General features: G+C 38.7%; 1 protein-coding gene across 11 annotated transcripts in view; it reads right to left on the bottom strand.

The window, feature by feature from the left end:
* Nucleotides 1-17,036, bottom strand: part of ASIP (agouti signaling protein) — a 94,220-nt gene that overhangs the window by 31,769 nt on the left and 45,415 nt on the right. For 3 of the 11 annotated variants that reach the window (XR_001292852.2, XM_067307518.1, XM_067307517.1), the window contains exon 1: nt 14,635-14,736. The exons of 1 other annotated variant lie outside the window; for it this stretch is intronic. The gene's annotated coding sequence lies outside the window, so the exon portion shown is untranslated. Of the gene's footprint in view, nt 1-5,213; nt 5,794-14,266; nt 14,527-14,634; nt 14,737-17,036 lie in introns of those variants that run through there. 7 more of the 11 variants (XM_013944779.2, XM_013944774.2, XM_013944775.2 and 4 more) reach the window with 5 other exon arrangements.

Raw genomic sequence — 17,036 nt, 5'->3', positions numbered from 1 at the left:
AGAAGGACCTGGAAAGGGGAAGCTAGAAGAGGCTATGACTAAAGGACTAAATTTCAAATAGTGATAAATGTCTTTTGTTTTCCATTTGTAAAAAATTGTAAATATAACAGTTTGCTCCTTACGCGGATCCTTAACCTCATAAACTAGAGGGTTTTGACTCATGTTAATTGTTGCCTGCTAATAAGCATAATTTCTGCTTGAAGGTGCCACTTGACATTGATGTCACATATTGACTTGCCATAGCTGAGAAAGTGACCGGTGCTGAATGGAGGGGATGGAAGTGTGTTTCTGGTACGGTCAGCGATCTCTACAGGGAGATGAGAAAGGGACGTTTCTAGATGTGCCTGCTGCAAGTGCGCGTGGTGTAACTCTGTGTCCAGGCAAAGTTGTGTGATCGTGCCTGTGGCATGGACAAATAATGGCAGCTGTAGCCATTAAAGTTGGCAGTTACTTAATGCATATCCATTTGTTATTTTTTTTATGTCCTTTCAGCTATGAGGAAATAAAATATAATACTCATAGCGTTGTTCTTGTGGAGGTGGAGAACCTGGCATCAGCAACTCTGATATAGTCTACCATATGGAAGAAAGACATTGGAGCAGTCTTCGCTATATACACAAGTTCAACGAGAGATCTGGGCTATCTCTTTGAAGTGCTGCAAGGCACAGCTTTCTTCATGGAGGAAGGGAAATGCATGTGTGGCCCAGAAATGGTAAAAAAAGATGGGACAAATGGCTGAAAGATTTGTATTAATTGATAAACTACCTATAGGAAAACAGTATGCATTTTAAGAATTAAAAAACTATGCTCAGGCATCTAAGAAAAATGAAGATCATAAAATCAAGGTCATAAAGATCAGGATGGAAAATTCTCTTTCTGGAAAGCAGGGACTGAAAAGATTTTGGGAATTGCAGTAGGAATCGGCTCCCAGTACAACACTGCTGCCAAAAGAGCTAATGCAGTTCTTGAGTAAGTAAATAGGACTGGCTTCAATAGGAGGAAGAATATTTATTTGATGTTGATATGACTATTACTGGAAGACACTTCAAGAAGAACACTGAGTGGAGAGGGTTTGGATAAAACATAAACTCGATCAAAGGAATGGAGAAATATGTCTTAGAAGCATTACTTAAGCTCAACCCATTTAATATCAAAGAGAAAACTGTAGAGTGCCTCAGTCACAGAACATACTGGGGACGGCCAGGAGGGAAGTGACAAAGATTTTATTTATTTATTTATTTATTTTTGATCTAAATGATAAAGGTGTAATGAGATGAAGTTGCCAGAAGTGGAAGCTAGTGCTAATAAATTTCTGAGATCTCGAATAAGCTGGCTGATTAATTGCTCTGAAGTGTAATTATTACCCAAGGGTTGAAATGGGTTTCCTAATACAACAAATTAAAATAATGCATATTTTTATTAAGAAAGGCAAGTTCTAAGTGAAGTGGTAATTACATCATGGCTTGCATTATGTGGTAACTGAGGATTAGACTTTTGGTTTTATTTATGATTCCCCAAGTCTCTGAATTTGTACCAGGATTGGGGTAGCCCATTTCAGCTGGGACATACTAGGGGCACACGTCTCAGGAGGGATCTTGGAGACAAAACTATTGCTTTCACATTTATTTCAGGTTTCCTACCAACTTTACTCAAGTCTCCAGTTAGTTATATAAAAGTGTATTGTTTCAATACAGTTTTATTTATTTTTTAATGCCAAGATCTCTGAAACCCCATTAACTGCAGGAAAATCAATCATATTTACCTCAACGGTGTCAGGCTTTCAGAACTGGACATACTGAAGCAGTGTATTCCAAACCCTTAGAAAACATACCAAAACACTCAGAAAACAAGCTCAATTCAGCGTGCAAATGATAAAAAGCTGGAGTAAATTTCTAAATAATAAATACAGATAGACGATATTTATGATATACTCCTCCTCCTATACACTGTATTCCCGATAAACACATCTATTACACTTTTGGATTCTACTTTTGGCTGCTGTCTTACTGTATTTCCCTTCTTGGCATTATATATTGTAATAGAAATTATTTTAGTTAAGTTTTGTAAGGCTTTAAGGAAGGGCTGTAGGAATAGCCCCACCACCTCTGTTGCCATTCTAGTTCTTTCTTTTTTTTCTATCAAATATATTTTTATTTCTTCCGCTTCCCAAACTTGCAGTGTAATCTTGCATCTATGAATCTATGTTGCATTTATATAAAGTACATGGGTTCTGCTGAAAATCTGCTTTTACGCGTCTGGGTGGGACTGGGTCCCGGGTTGCTGACTGCTCATTTGTTCATTCTCTTAGTAGTTCTCAAAACGACTATGTTTCAAACTCTTTCCCTTGCCCCATCCTCCCTTCAAACACGCTGTATTGCTTTCAGATGATCTGCCTGAAGTTACTTCTCTGCCACCTTGTGCAGAGAGGGGCTAGGAAATAAGCCTTTGTAGATGCGGTGCGGTTTGGGCTCGGAAAGGTGTCTGCACGGATTCGTCAAACTGACGGTTATAATTGACTACAGGAGCGAGCGGGATCTGGTCAGCGCGGCACTCTGTTATCTTATTTATCCCATGTTATGACTGATGATTCACTGCGGCTTATTGGGCATGCTTCCTCGCAGTGGAGTTTGTCACCTTTATTCTTTCTAATTCTTCTTATTTTATTTTATTTTATTTTATTTTATTTTTTAAGCAAACGTACCCTTGCCAGCAGCGAATGCATATTGTTAGCAGCTGCAGCCTGCAGAGTGGTCTGCCCCGAAGGCTGGACCTGCCCCGTCAGCAGCTGCTCGCTGGCCCTGCGAGTCGCTCGTTTGAAAGCGCAGGTATAGGAAGCGCCTCCGTTACGGGCACCTTTGAAATACTTGGAGGGGGGAAAAAACAAAAATAAATAAAAAAAAACACTAATAAACTCTACATTGCAGGAAGAATAAAAATAGGTTTAAAGGTATATACCCAACCCAGACATTTTTCGCTAGGATAGTTTAACTATGTTTTCATTTTGTGCCTAAGTATTTGGCTAAACAGCTAAACTGCTTGTTAAATAGATTTGACCCACTTAATTAAATGCTGTTATTGTTGTTAGTGTAGCGGCATCCTAAAGGCCCTTAGAGGAGAAGGAGGGATTTTTTTTTTTCATGGTATGAGTATTTAAAAGTGTCAGAGAAGTGGATGAAAAAGCTCTAGTGAGTCCCGCAAGAGCAGAGCACTGTTTAGCGCTGCATTTCACTTCCTGATACCTGAAGTTGAATAGATATAATTCAAATTAATTTAAATTTTAAAATCGCCCAGGTCAAAATCAATTGAAAAGAAGTAGTGTGAGTTTGAAAAAATAAATAAATAAAATCATATTGTATTTAATAAATTGGATTTTTTTGCATTAAACTTGCTGTTTTCAATGTTTTTAAAACTGTAAAAAGTGTTACGCAATAGTTTTTCCTATGCAAATATGTACGTGACACAAGCATGTACGTTTAATTAAGGAGGTTTAGCTATCTAGTCAAGATTCTTAGTAGGTCTTTATTCTGTAAAATACTGGGGGCTAATTTGTGCGTGTGGCACTACTTCTGAGTCTGCTCGTGCATCATAGATTGAGAGAAAAACTCAGGAGAAAACCTGCACTGAAGTCTGGCAAAATTCTTTTTATTCAGTTTTTAGAGCGAATAATTTTTCTCCCTGGTCAAGCAAAATAAAGTGTCGTTCCCCTCCCCCCCCCCCAACATCCCCCCAGTTGTCTTTTGTATCTGTGATCATTTGTGGGTTTTGGTGGTGGTTTGTTTTTTGGTGCTTGGACTAGGACATTCCTGAAAGCTTTCTTAGGCTACTTCAATATAGAAAAAATAATTTTACGTAAAGTGGGAGATGCATAGGGAAGGACACTTTATTTCTTTTAGAACGTGACTCGAGGTTTGGTTTCCAAACATCTAGGAGTCTTAAAGCAGCCTAAAACGGAGACTGGAGAGACGTTAGTACAACTGTCCAAATATCATGCACATAAATAATAATTAAAAAAAAAGTCAGAGACTCTATAGTCAAATCACATCTCTAAAGACCCCTTCCTTCTCAGTCAAAAGTGTTTCTGGTTTTAAGAACGTGGGCCCCAAACTATGAAAATGCCAGAGAAAGAAATCAAGTAATTTTTGAACATTGCAAAGTGTTGCTTGCTTGTATCGTGTGGCTGACTATCAAAACAGCTTGGCAGTAAGAGTCATGTATAATATACAAAGAGAAATAAAACAGAAAAAAGACAGAAAACATCAAGAAATGCATCCAGTTAAGGCTATAACAAACTTAATAAAATGAGTGCATAAACTGAAATCAGTATAAAATGTTTGATGCGTAAAAATACTGTTATCGCAAATGGAAATTATAAATTCTCTACATTCCTTACTGTGTTAAATAGTTAACACTATCGTTGCTTGCTTAATTTATCTAAAACTATGATGTTATAAATACTAATGGGGGATTAGACACTTGGAGATGTTTAGTATGAAATGCCTTTCTTTGTGACATACTTTCAAGAGCATTTACAGGGCAAACTGAAAAAAAATTAGTATCCGAAGTTGGGAGAGAAGCATTGTGACTCCCAAAATAAAGAGAATATAAAGCCTTAAAACCATTCAACAGTTACAAAAGATACAGGAAGACAAAGATGTTATTTTAAAATTATATAGTAAGCTTATCTACCTCATTTGGAAAAAGAAAAAACAAAGAATAAAATCCCTGCTAACCAATTCAAGCAGTGGAAAAATACAGTCTAGAAAATGTAGTTTGTTAGCATTAAAAATGCACAATGCAATTGTATACAGAGATAATGAAAAAGATAACATTTAAAATAATCAAATTTAGGAAAACCTTAGATACAAGTAGACTGAGCTAAAAAAAGAAAAACTTGCAACAAGAAGCTAAGAGCCAGATACGTGTCACAGGGAACTGAAGCACTCCTAAATCATGGGCTACGGAAAAAAGAAAGTGCTTAAAATCAAACACATAAACCTGGAGCAACTAAACGCAAAGGTAGAATATCAAAGTAAAGAGAGTTTTAAAACTTTATTGCTTCCCAGACCATTAAGATAAACTTGCCGCATGAGCCAGAGGATAAAGGATGACGAGGACCCTTGGCGCCACGTAACACTAAAACGCGATCTTTAAGCCCGAGTTAATACAGTGGAAATAAAACGCCCTGCAGAAGAGGTTAAACATTTTGGTCCTACCGAAACAGCAAGCTGTTGTTCTATTCATCAGGTTCTAAGGAAAATCAAAGCAGCTGGTCTGCCTCGTTCGGTTGATCCGCAGAGAACGTAGGCGAAGCTTTCGGAGCTGTTTGCAGTGCCCTCTGAGCGCGGAGCAGCCTGCTTTTAAATATCACCTCCTCCCGCAAGCCCCGCAGAAGCGCTTACTGCATCTTAGCTGGCAAAACAATAACCGGGACGGGCGGTGCATGCTTCTCTTTTCTAATTTCTGCTCTTTCTCGGGCCTTTTTTTTTGTTGTTGTTTTTAAAGCTGTTGTTCTCAATGTATCCGGTGGAAAGTTGACCCTCAGCCCCTCCTTTTTCTCCCCATTTGAAAACCCCAGGGAAAGTCCCGACCCGGCGTTCTTTAGGCTGAGGAAGCTTCGGCTGATGGCAGCAGAGACGGGGCAGCCGGCTCCTCCGGCAGGCAGGTAGAAAACGGTACCTGTCGGGGGAGCGGCTGAAGAGACCCGCCGACAAAATCCGTCACGGTCTCTAGTCCCTATTTAGGGCCCATTTCTGTGCGTGGAGTCTCCCTCCCTGGAAAGAGCAGAGTACGTGCCGGGCGGGTGCACCATCGGATGCTCCGCGTTGCCCAAGCGTGAAGACGGTGGGAGTTTTCCCATTAACTCCCCTCCCATGAGACGATTATATGGTGTAACAACACAGAGGAGAAAAGCTGCTTTTTTTTTAAAAAAAGCTAGATAACTACACATACAAAACCAGACTTTATCAAAATATGGACACGATTATTTGAGACTTTTTTAAAGTCCCTTTAAAATTTCAAGAGTTTAACTGTACATTTCAACAGTATATTGCTAAACAATAATATACAACGTTTTACTGGCTATTTTGCAGCCATGTGTGTGTCACGTATGCCATGAGTGTTTTTTGTTTTTTTTTTTAATATATACCCACTTGGTTAAGTTCTGTAAAATGGAATATATAGAAATAAATAATCATTAAATTTCTTAGCCTCTGACAAGACTGCCCAGGTTTGCGGACTGATGAGCCAAAAGTTTCAGATAGGAATAAATGACAACGTTTCAATCGATTTTGGAAGCAGAAGGCTCAAACTTCATTTGACAGCCTCAGGAGTGCAGTAGCTGTAAGAAAAAGGTGACTGAAAAACATAAAGGCTGCTATGGGGTATGGAACAAATTTGTACCTCTTCGCCTTTCTCTGGGCAAGTAACAAGTCATTTATAAAGACAGTGTTTCAGTCATCTCTCAAGATCGCATAACGTAGCGTTATTTTTGGATTGAAAAAAATATATCATATATATATTTCTTTTTTCCTTGATATGCCTGGCAAAACATAGAAGATTAGGAGAGAAAGAAGATAGTCAGATAACACGAGCTGAGGAAGTATGTTTACAAAATTGCAAATGTTTACAGAAAATGTGGGGAGATGGGCATTTCTGGTTTGGAGTTGGAATAATTCCATACAACCCATATATTGGAAAACTTTTAAAAATCAAAATTTAAAAAGCAATTTTATTTTTGATTTGTTTCTTTTTACTACTTTGATTTAAGACACTACAGCTTGTGAAGCTGAGTTTTTTGTGTGCTTGCCTGGAATGCTGCATACTTTTTTTTAGGTCATATTTGGTAAGTCTTTTTGCTTCATATATTTAATCACAGGGGGGTTTTTTTGAAAAGGAACTAAGAAATTCCAGTCCATACCTTTCTAGCAAATTATCTCAGTTCTTTGTTGACTGCAGCTATTTATTTGCTTGGTTTAAAATGCTGTGCTCTGAGATTTGCCCAAATATCTGTCATGGCTGATTTCCTGAAATTTCTGTTATTAGCGGTATTGGATGTATATTTCATAACTGTAAAAAAGGAAATAGTAGGCTCATTTTTGCTCCATTACGTACCAAATTTCCCCATTTTGTACTGAGGATTTTACCTTTCCACTGTTGCAGCTTCAGCTCTCCTCTTTCAAAAAACCAGGACAATCGATCTGTCAGAGTAGCGCGATTTAAAAAGGGTTTGGCACAAATATAAAAGGTAAAATTCTGAGGCGGGGGGAAAAAAAGCACATAAATATATGCTTTATTTTAAGCATGTAGGTAGCGTTTTAGTGAGATTATTCAGAGACTTAAAAGTGACAGTGGGCTTGTATATTTTCCTGATTTCAGGTCATCTCTTTGGGGAGAGACAGAAGTCTAAAGCAGTTCTACTTAAGTCATAATGAAACTATTCCAGCTTCACACAGGGACGATTATGGATGGAGAATAAGATTTGACCAAAAATCTCCTTTTCACAGGAGCTTTATAAACATATAATATCACTATGAAAATACCATCTTTTCAGCATGTTAAGGAGTATTTCTTCTTGCAGTAAACTGATAGCCCCAGTAAAGACTTCGAGCATTTAAATTAAATCCCACTGGGGAAAAAAGGGCTGTTAAGATCTTTTTGCTTCAGACCGAGTAACTTTAAAAACCAAAGAAACCCTTCTGCATCCAAGATGTCTCTTGTGGAAGAAAATTTGGTGAAATGTGTTTTCCTACTCTTTGCCCTGATATTTTTTTCACAGTAAAAAAAAAGTGCCTTTAAAGAAGTAGTAATTAAGACTTTAGCATTTACAGCATAAACACAACAAAAGATGCAACTATGCCTTGCATTTGTAATGCTTCTTTAATGCTCTCTACTGAGGAAATTATGTGCTGTTGTTAGTACGGGAGTAACTGTGAAAAAATGCGATCAGGAGAGTTGTTACTGCGAAAGCAGCCATTTGCGGCCGAGCCTTGGTGCTCTGCAAGCCAGCAGGAATGGCCAAGGATTCGGCCGGCTGAAAAACAGATAATTAGTTATTTGCCCACCTTTCAGAAAACCTGTGTCCCATGACACGATTTGTACTTTGGAAGACTGGAATACTTAGGGCGATCATACAAGTATATGGCCCTTTTACTTGTAATCCTTTGAATATCTAACTAATATCCCCGAATTTCATGGGGAACGTATGTAGATAGTTATGTATATTTTGTGACAGCAATTTAGGCAGTTCAGTCCTGTTTAAATGTTGCACAGCTCCATTTTTACAGGCAGAAACGCATCAAATACTGAAGGGTTTTCGGAAACCGTGATGTTTGGGTTCCTACATTAAGCGAAATTCTATGGTACAGTAAGCGGAGGTTCTATTCTGACTCAAGGAAATATGCTGTACTTGATCCTCTGAGATTTTCCGAAAAGCATTCGGGGAGTTAGCATTGTCTGGGAGCATTTAGGGATTCCCCACCAGCAAAGTTTCTGCACTTGGGGGGAAAAACGTGTCGAGCGCCCAGAATTGAGATCAAAAACCCGTTGTTTTCTGTGGGTTACCTGAACGGGTCTGAGAAGCTAGAAGAGGGACCAGATTGACGCGAACACAAGGCGCAAAAATAGTGTAGTGGGGTTAAGAGGAGCTCATAGAAGAAACCCAGAACAGTGAGAGGGAGACAGGCTGACATGAACATAACGTATTTCTGAGGATTTTGAAAGAACCGACAGATGTTTCTCTCACGTTGCCCTGCTCATTTTGCTTCACTTCTGTTGGGTGATGAAGACAAAATGACACACTTGGCAGTAGAACTGACTGAATTTTAGGGGTTGGATGGGTTTCAGTTGTTAAAATTGACATTTATTGCAGGAAAAATTTTAATTGCAACCAAATTTTTCAATGTTTTTTCAGTTGAGAGGATTTCAATTAAAAAAAATAAAACGGGGCTGATATCTGCAGGGGAGTTACAGCATCCGTATGTTCCGTTCTATTGAAAATGTTGATCTTGTTTTTCCATTTCAAAACTTTCAGTTCAAAAGGTTCTGATTTTAATTTTTTTTTCCCATTTGGAATGAAAAATAACTTTGATAAATAGGTTTTCCCTTAAGGGAATTTTTAGACATGGCTGTTATCCAAATAAGGACCAAAATCTGCTCTCAGCTTCTATTCTAGCCTTGAGGCACTCAGTTTGCATCTTGTTATATTGTAGACAATTATGGGACGTAATTAATTTTCTCTTAAAAAAAAAAAAAAAGAAAGAAAAAGAAAAAGAAATGCCAGGCATTTTTTCTGCAGAGTTTTGAAATAAAACTCAGCTGACACTCTGGAGAGTGGTTTAGATTGTCAGAGATGATGCAGGAAGGCTGGGCTGCATTCACAGTACCAGCCATTGGTGCCTTGAGAAAAATTTGGCATGCATGTGCATTTGTGTCTCTCTTTTTTCTTCTCTGTTTAATCTCAGTCAGCGTTTCATTTTCTCATTCTTTGGCTCATATTTTCTATTGTTGTAAGTTTCCAAAAAATAAATACATTTATTTCTTGCATTTCCTTTTCTTCATTTCTTCCTGCTTCCTGCGGTTGGCACACGTTGGCTTTTCTTCACCTCCTTCTGTACTATTACTCAAATGTATTTTTCTATGATACTTATTTTTCCACGCTTCTTTTTCTATTCCATTGTTTCCCTTTCCTCTTTTTCACGGCATGTTTTAAGGCTCTCTGTGTGCCTTTGCTTTGTCCACCTTAATTTTTTTTATTATTATTATCCATACTTTTTGCCCTCTATCAGTTCTCTCCCATCTTCTCATCCTCTCAATATCCTCATAATTTCTTCTGGCTCCCTCACTCTACCCTCCATCACTGTTTCTTATCCCCTGACACATCAGTTGCAAGACACCAGCCCTTTCCTGCCTAACTCGTGCTCTGCCCTGCACCTGGTACTCTCTTCACATACACACCTTTCTGCAGATGTTATTAGTTGCATTAGGACTGGGCCAGACAAGAGAAGGAGTTTTTCTCCTGTTCCCCCAAGGATCTGGAAACACATGCTGTCTGTTTGCCATTTCAAACAGGAATCTGTGTGCATTCATCATCTGCAGTATTCGTTGGATTGGCCATAGCTAGTTACACATCATATTTTTAACCACCCCATACTAACTTAGAACGGGAATTGAGGTCTTTCATGGCTATGAGACCAGACTCCTCTCAGCAACATCTCTTTGACTTATGAAGTTCTGCTTGTAAGAGAGAAGGCAGTTTGGTCCATCCATGTGTTGTCACATTTATATGACACAAGAATGTAACCCTCGCCCCCACCAGTTGCACACATTTTTGTCAGGAAACCGTTGTTATTCTGCAAGGTGTGGTGAAACAGTGGCCATATCTTTGCAACTTGGCTAAAGTGTTTTTTTTGTTGTTTTTTTGTTGTTTGTTTGTTTTTTAACATTTGAATGAGAAAGTTGGAAGTCCAGCATAAACAAATGTTGCTGTTATCTACAAGGCTCTCACTGATTTTTAGTAGGAAGATTCTCTGATAGGTGATCTGAAGACATTGGCTGGCAGGACAATTTGGTGAGAGTATTACAGAATTGACATGAGCAGGGCTAGCTAGAATACCTGCTAGCTTCAAAGAGGATAAATAACATTTGTCTTTGCCCCCAAATGTGCAGCGATACAGTGTAAGGATGGAAAAACTTGTCTGGGAAAAATCAGATTTCCTTACCTTGAGACTTTTATAAACTTTCCGAACCCATTTAAGTTAAAGACATGCCTAAACAGGATACCTATTTTCTGATAGGTATCCTTATATTTTTTCAGATACAGTGAGATCTGGGGATGCAAATATGAAGTAGCTGACAGCTAACAAAAACACACACTCTCTTAATAGGAGGAACACCAGAGTGGAAATTTGTGACTTTTGTACCTAGTATTTTGCAATGGCAACAGGTTATTACCAAACAAGCAGCCTTTATTCATGCACAACAAAATGGTTAAAAAAAAATTAAAAATAGAATAATGAAGCACCTGAAACACCATGATAGGCCTAGGTCCAAACAATAGCCGTTCTGCAAAGGAGTTAATTCATGGCAGATTGTATCATGTCTTTTTAAGTGGCATTCCTCATTTTGTTAAATATGTGGTCCTGATCTCTGCTGAAAACAGACCACCTGATTAAATGGATTTTATGTCTGATCCAGTTCTTGTTTTCATATGTGAATAGATGAACCAGGAATCTTGGAAGTACCATTAATTACACACCTAGCTTTGCAACAAATCAGTGGAAACTAGTTCAGTATTCTGTTATTCCAGTGGTGCAACAATGCATCTCCTGCCACTAGTTCTGTGGAGTTGCATTGACATGAAATTAGAGTTTGTCCGGTAATAAACCATGGAGAAGACAGGCATATTCGGAGAGATTCAGAGAAACCTTGCCTTTTGGAGGAGGGACACACATGAAATGATGCTTGCAAAAGCAATTGATCTGATTTATGATTTTTGAGTAAAATATTGTAAATAGTTGCGGTGCATTTTGGTAAAATAATACTACATCAGTTCAGAAGAATGCCTTATACTTAGGCTTAGGAGGTCTGGTATTTAATAGTTTATCCTCAAATCTGGGAAATCAAAGAAATACTATTTCACTGGAAACAGTCAAAAGGAGTAAAATCCGCGTACAGGTACAGTACTAGGTTTACTGCTGTGTTCATGCACCAAAAAACCCACTAATGTATGTAACACTGTCCAGCTGGTACCTTAGACTGATGCCATGGTTGTTATTACCACATCTTCTCTCATTCCTTTTCATTACTATGAAGTTTATAAAGTGGGTTGACTTTTAACCTCTCAATGACTGGAAGTCTTTCAGCCAGCTCTGACCTTATTTCTTTACCTGTTGCCCTAACTTTCAAAACCTCCTTCCCTGACTTTGTGGCTGCTATCAGATACCTTTTTGCTTTGCAATTTGCACTCCTTAATCCTCAGCAAACAGAAATATGTAGTGTGTGTTGATCATATAAATATTGAAAATGGGAAGACATTTGGATTGGAATGCCATTAGGCAAAGTATTGATTCAAGAATTTGAAAGTGCCGTATTTTGTTATGTTTATTAAATTATGGTCAGTATCCATCAACAGCTAATCCTGACCGTTTTTGTTTCATATCTAATCGGAAGGCAGTTTAACTAAAGGCTAAATATTTAAATGTGTATTATAAACTTATGTTGCGTGCTTCTGCTTTCAGTGAAATTGGTGGTAAAGCTTTAGTAGATGTGTCCTCAGTTAATATTTTTCACTTGCACAAAGAATGGAGAGTATGTATAATATTCATGACAGAGCAGCTATAGTAAAATGGGTTGACGTGGGCATCTGAGATAATGCAGAGAAGAAAGGCAATAGTTTTAAAACAAAACTTAAAACCGACAGATATACACTGATCATTGCCCGTGATATTTTCTGGATATGTTGCTTATTGCATCTGTTTCAGGTCTGATTGTGCTTGTGATAGTTCCCTGGAAATCCTTTTGACTTCAGCAGGTCTGCCTGTATGTAAAGTTTCATATATGGATTTCCAGGCTGGAATCTTTAAATTGTAAATGTTTGGGGAGAAGGGATTTTTATGACACTTTGCAGTACCTGCCATATTTCTAATCACTGCATAATTGATACATGGTGAATCATTATGCCCCTCTGATTTCAAATATATGCACTACATACATTGTATATAAAAGCTGAAATTTGGGAAGTGCTTCAATATATAACATTGAAGTCCTATATTACATTTTTGCATTTTAAATTACAAGCTCTACTGATCATCACAACCCAACTCCATTAAAGGAAAACTAGTATTTTAATTAAATATCTAATTTTTGCATTGTACATTCATAGATTTATTTTTATTCATGTTACAGTCATAACACTCATTACATCTGAGAAATTTGATGCACTTTGAGGGTTATTCTTGAGCATTAAAACAGGCTGTACCACTGGCATCTTGGAACCTCCTAAACTGATTTTAGTTGCTCTACTACATCTACTTTCTAACTAAACACAGAATAGACATTTAAGTACCCTGTAATATTCAATTAATGTTCCCTCATTACTGTCTCTTGCCTTTAACATTTCCTACTGGACAATTCTCAGTATTGCTACTGTATTTTTTCAGAGTGAATCCAGTAGATTTTTTCCAACTCTTTTTGAAGAAAAAAGAAACCTTCACTATCGCATCTTCTTCATTTTTTTCTGTTAAAGCTTAAAGTTACTTTAAATGCCGATTGCTAATCTAACCGCCCCGCTTGCTGTCCTCCTTCAACAAATGGAAGGAACATTATTGGGAACTTGCTAGAATTAATCTTAAAGTGTAAAACTGTTTTAGCTTTTGTCACAGATCCACAAAACCGCACACATATGAAATCAAGCATCGCATTTAAAGACCTATTCATTAAATTCTTCAAATATTCAGAACTCTGACCTTGTTGATTTCTATACAAGAAAGGCAATGGGCATCTGGTCCTTGTTAGTGCCATCAATGTGACTACAGGTTTCAAAATTTTATGCGCATCGTAAAAACATCTTGTATGAATCTGAACATATACACTATATAACTTTTATAAGTAAGAGTTGCTGGTGCAAAATATTTAGGAAATGGCTAAGAAAAAAATCTAACATTTCATGAAACCAGTCCTAAAACAGAAAACAAGGTTTTAATTCCTCACTATGAAGAAAATTTCTTTTTGTTCTATAATATGAAGAGTTTCAGAGGCCAGTACGAGACAAAACTCTGAAGACATTAAAAGTACAGTATAGAGCAAAAGATCTTTAGAAATCTTAACTGTCCAGTTTCTGAAGGAAAGCTGGTATTTGAAAAGCAGAGAGAAAACACTGTCCTACCCATAAAGAAGAGTCTGAAATGGATGTTTTAATTTAACTAAAATTTATTCTCTCCATTTTAACATACTCATTTTTTATTTCACAAAACTGGTGAATAGTGGTTATCCTTCATGTTTCAACTGACTAGCAGAATTACTTTTAAAGTAGATGATATATATATATACACACACACACGAGTATTTAAACCATGAATTTCTCTGGTCCTTGTATTTTCTTTTTGACTTGCTAAACAGCTCTGTATCATATCTAGAGTTCTGGCTGGAACCATATCTTTTTTTAAATATTTAGTTGTAATTTATTTATAGGTTATTCAGAAATTTGAATTTTATTTTTATATTGTATTTCTAAAAGTAAAACATTCACTCACATAACAAAATATTTACTCACCCCAGGCATGTAGCTGAGGAGAATGTTGCTCTTCAGCCAGATTTGGAAGTCATAGCTGACGGGCTGTACATTGACTGGCAGTTCTGGCTTTTTTCCTTGCAATAAATTTCACTGCAAGTCAAGTGAAACTAATCCTGCTAAATCCTTTGATTTTTCTGGAGCTTCATAGGTAGTTAATGTTTTATGGCCTTTCTATAAATATATTTTTTCTTAAAAATAAACTGACAAAAAAAGGAGATAACTGCTGTAGCATTAAGGCATCTTGGCGTAGTAGTATCTCCCTAAGGGCAACAAGGACAGCAGGATATACTCAATCCATTTTGTTCAGCTACATTAAAAATGAACCTCCAAACATATTTGCCACGTACCTTTCCTACAGGTCTTCGATTGTATGTTTAATGTTCTGCTTCTGCTTGCTTCGCATGTAAATCAGAAGTTAACGTTCAATCAGTGAATTAAAGATGTGAGAGGTCTTGCTTATATTGAATATCCAAGACGCGCTGGCAGGGGCGGTACTTCAAAAAGGGCTATTTTTCTTTCCTCCCTTTCAAATACAAATGGCAAACGGGACTACTGCTGTCAATTCACACGGTCCTCTGTACTGACACATTGTTTATACATCTGCTTCAGGTAGGCAAGATGTAGGAGACCCAATATGCAATTCTAGAGGAGTAATCAACTGGTGCAGAATAATTAGAATTTAGTTTTACTGTGTTCAGTTATGTTTCTACAGCTGTGATCTGTTGGTTACTTGTCTTGTACCTTTGGTGTCGGCAGCTATTAAAAGTTGAAAGGAAAGGCCTAAAGACTATACTTTCTGTCCTCTTGACAGCAGGTTACTTCTATAGACCCATCAGAGAGGGAAGTGTATTGGTTGGGTAACTTCTTTTTGGAGGCATGAGTGGGCAGAACATTTTGTCCAAGGTGGCGCAACTTGACTGGAACTAGTAGAATGATGAGCTGTGGCTCTAGCTGCTTGACACCCCCTTAGCAGACAAATAAGATGAAGGCAAAATAGGTTTTCCAAAAAAAAAAAAAAAGTGAGTTTCACTAACCAAATGTTTTTCCCTCCTCCTAGGGCATAATGAGGTCTCATAGCCTCCACAGCCAGAATATTTCTTTTTCACTTCGGTAATGGTGGACAACAGCACTGGAACCTTTGAGCATCCTGACACTAAAATTAGGCCACTGAGTGCTGGGATGCTGTCAAATTTGTGGGGGGAAAAAACGTCAGTGAAGCTTTGGGGGACTGCAGACAGGGCAAATGCCTCTCCCTGACTTCTTTGCTTGGTTCCCTTGCTAGGAGGTTCTGATTTAGCCCTGGGAGGTTTCACCCAAGGATAAAGGCAGTTTGTAGTACACTGTGCAGCTGAGGGCCTGGGGCTACTTCTCTTTCGCTGCCTTCTACAGTTTGGAAACCTCATCTTTCCCCCAACAAAACAGTATTTCCTCCCCTCCCACTCCCAGGATCCTCACTGATCCCATATGTGCAGCAGCTCTGCTCCAGCAGTTTGCTCATAGAAACATAGAAATGCCAATGACTAGCACAAGAGGAAAGGGAATGCAGCCCAGTTCCAGCTCCTCTTTTCCCACTTCTGAAGTAGGGAAGAACAGCACTGGTAGCACTGCCGTAGCCTGGACACACAGAGGGGATGGGGCTGGGACACAGCAGGGTTAAATATTGCAGAAGAGGGTCTGACTGGGCCATGCAGGGCAGCGGATTGAGGCACAAAGCTGCTCTCATGAATGCTGCGGTTGTATCAGCATCTGGTATTACGTGACTATAATGTGGATTTAGAATGATGTTACTGCTGTAGTGTTGGTACATCACCCACCCCTACACCTAAAGCATTGCATGCCATGTGCTAGGCAGCAGCTGTGTCCTGATTCACTGCTGTGCCTAGGCATCGCTGACCACGGGGTTCAAGGACAGAAGTCTCTTGTGTGCTTGGGAGTATGAGGAAGACCCCACGGCTTTTTGTAGAGTCTGACTCGCAGGGCATTTAGCTTGTACAAGCCATACTCATACAAACACAGAGTCAAACCTCCACGTGTAGGATTGCATCATAGGTGTTGTGCTGCTTTTTTTCTTCTCTTTTCATCTCCTTCTCCTCTCTCATCGCCCTACAGTACATGAATCAAGGATTGTGATAAGAGGCTGTTCTTCCCAGCTAGGAAACAGATCTAGTATTGATGAGAAACAAAGGGATGATGGTAGGAAAAGGGGAGGAAGAGGCTTGGAGCTATGGCATCCAAGCCAGTTCCCTAATTTCTGCTGGCTGGGGATGACAGATTTTGGTGCAGCAAGGCCTGCTTGACAGGCGCTCCTTCTGCCTCTGTGCGAAATGGGGCCCAGAGCAGATTCTTCTCTAGTTATTTCCCTTTCTGCTGCTCTTGTGTGGGGGGGTATTTATTTGAATGGAAAATTTCATTACAAAATTACTAAACGTGAAAAAGCCTTGGGCAGTCTTAAAATCCTTCTCCTCAGTTTTACTGCATGGAAAACTTTGATTTCTCTCTCTCTCTCTCTCTCTCTCTCTCTCTCTCTTTTTTTTTTCTGCTCAAGGCATGATAGCAGCACTGGGCTGAAAGCACTGCACATGGAGAGCTGTGCTTTTTCACAGTTCAGAATGTATCAAGCAGGATTTCAGAGCTCTGGGGATGGTGGTCAAGGGTCTGGGAGCCCAGGTCATCTTCTCCTCAATCCTGCCAGTGAGGGGGATGGATGAGAGGAGGAGGAGACGGACTTTCCAGGTTAACGACTGGCTGC

This window comes from Apteryx mantelli, chromosome 18, assembly GCF_036417845.1.
Source record: "Apteryx mantelli isolate bAptMan1 chromosome 18, bAptMan1.hap1, whole genome shotgun sequence".
NCBI classification, from domain to species: Eukaryota; Metazoa; Chordata; class Aves; order Apterygiformes; family Apterygidae; genus Apteryx; species Apteryx mantelli.
Note: the sequence above shows the minus strand (reverse complement) of the source record. Positions and strands in the feature narration are given on the sequence as shown.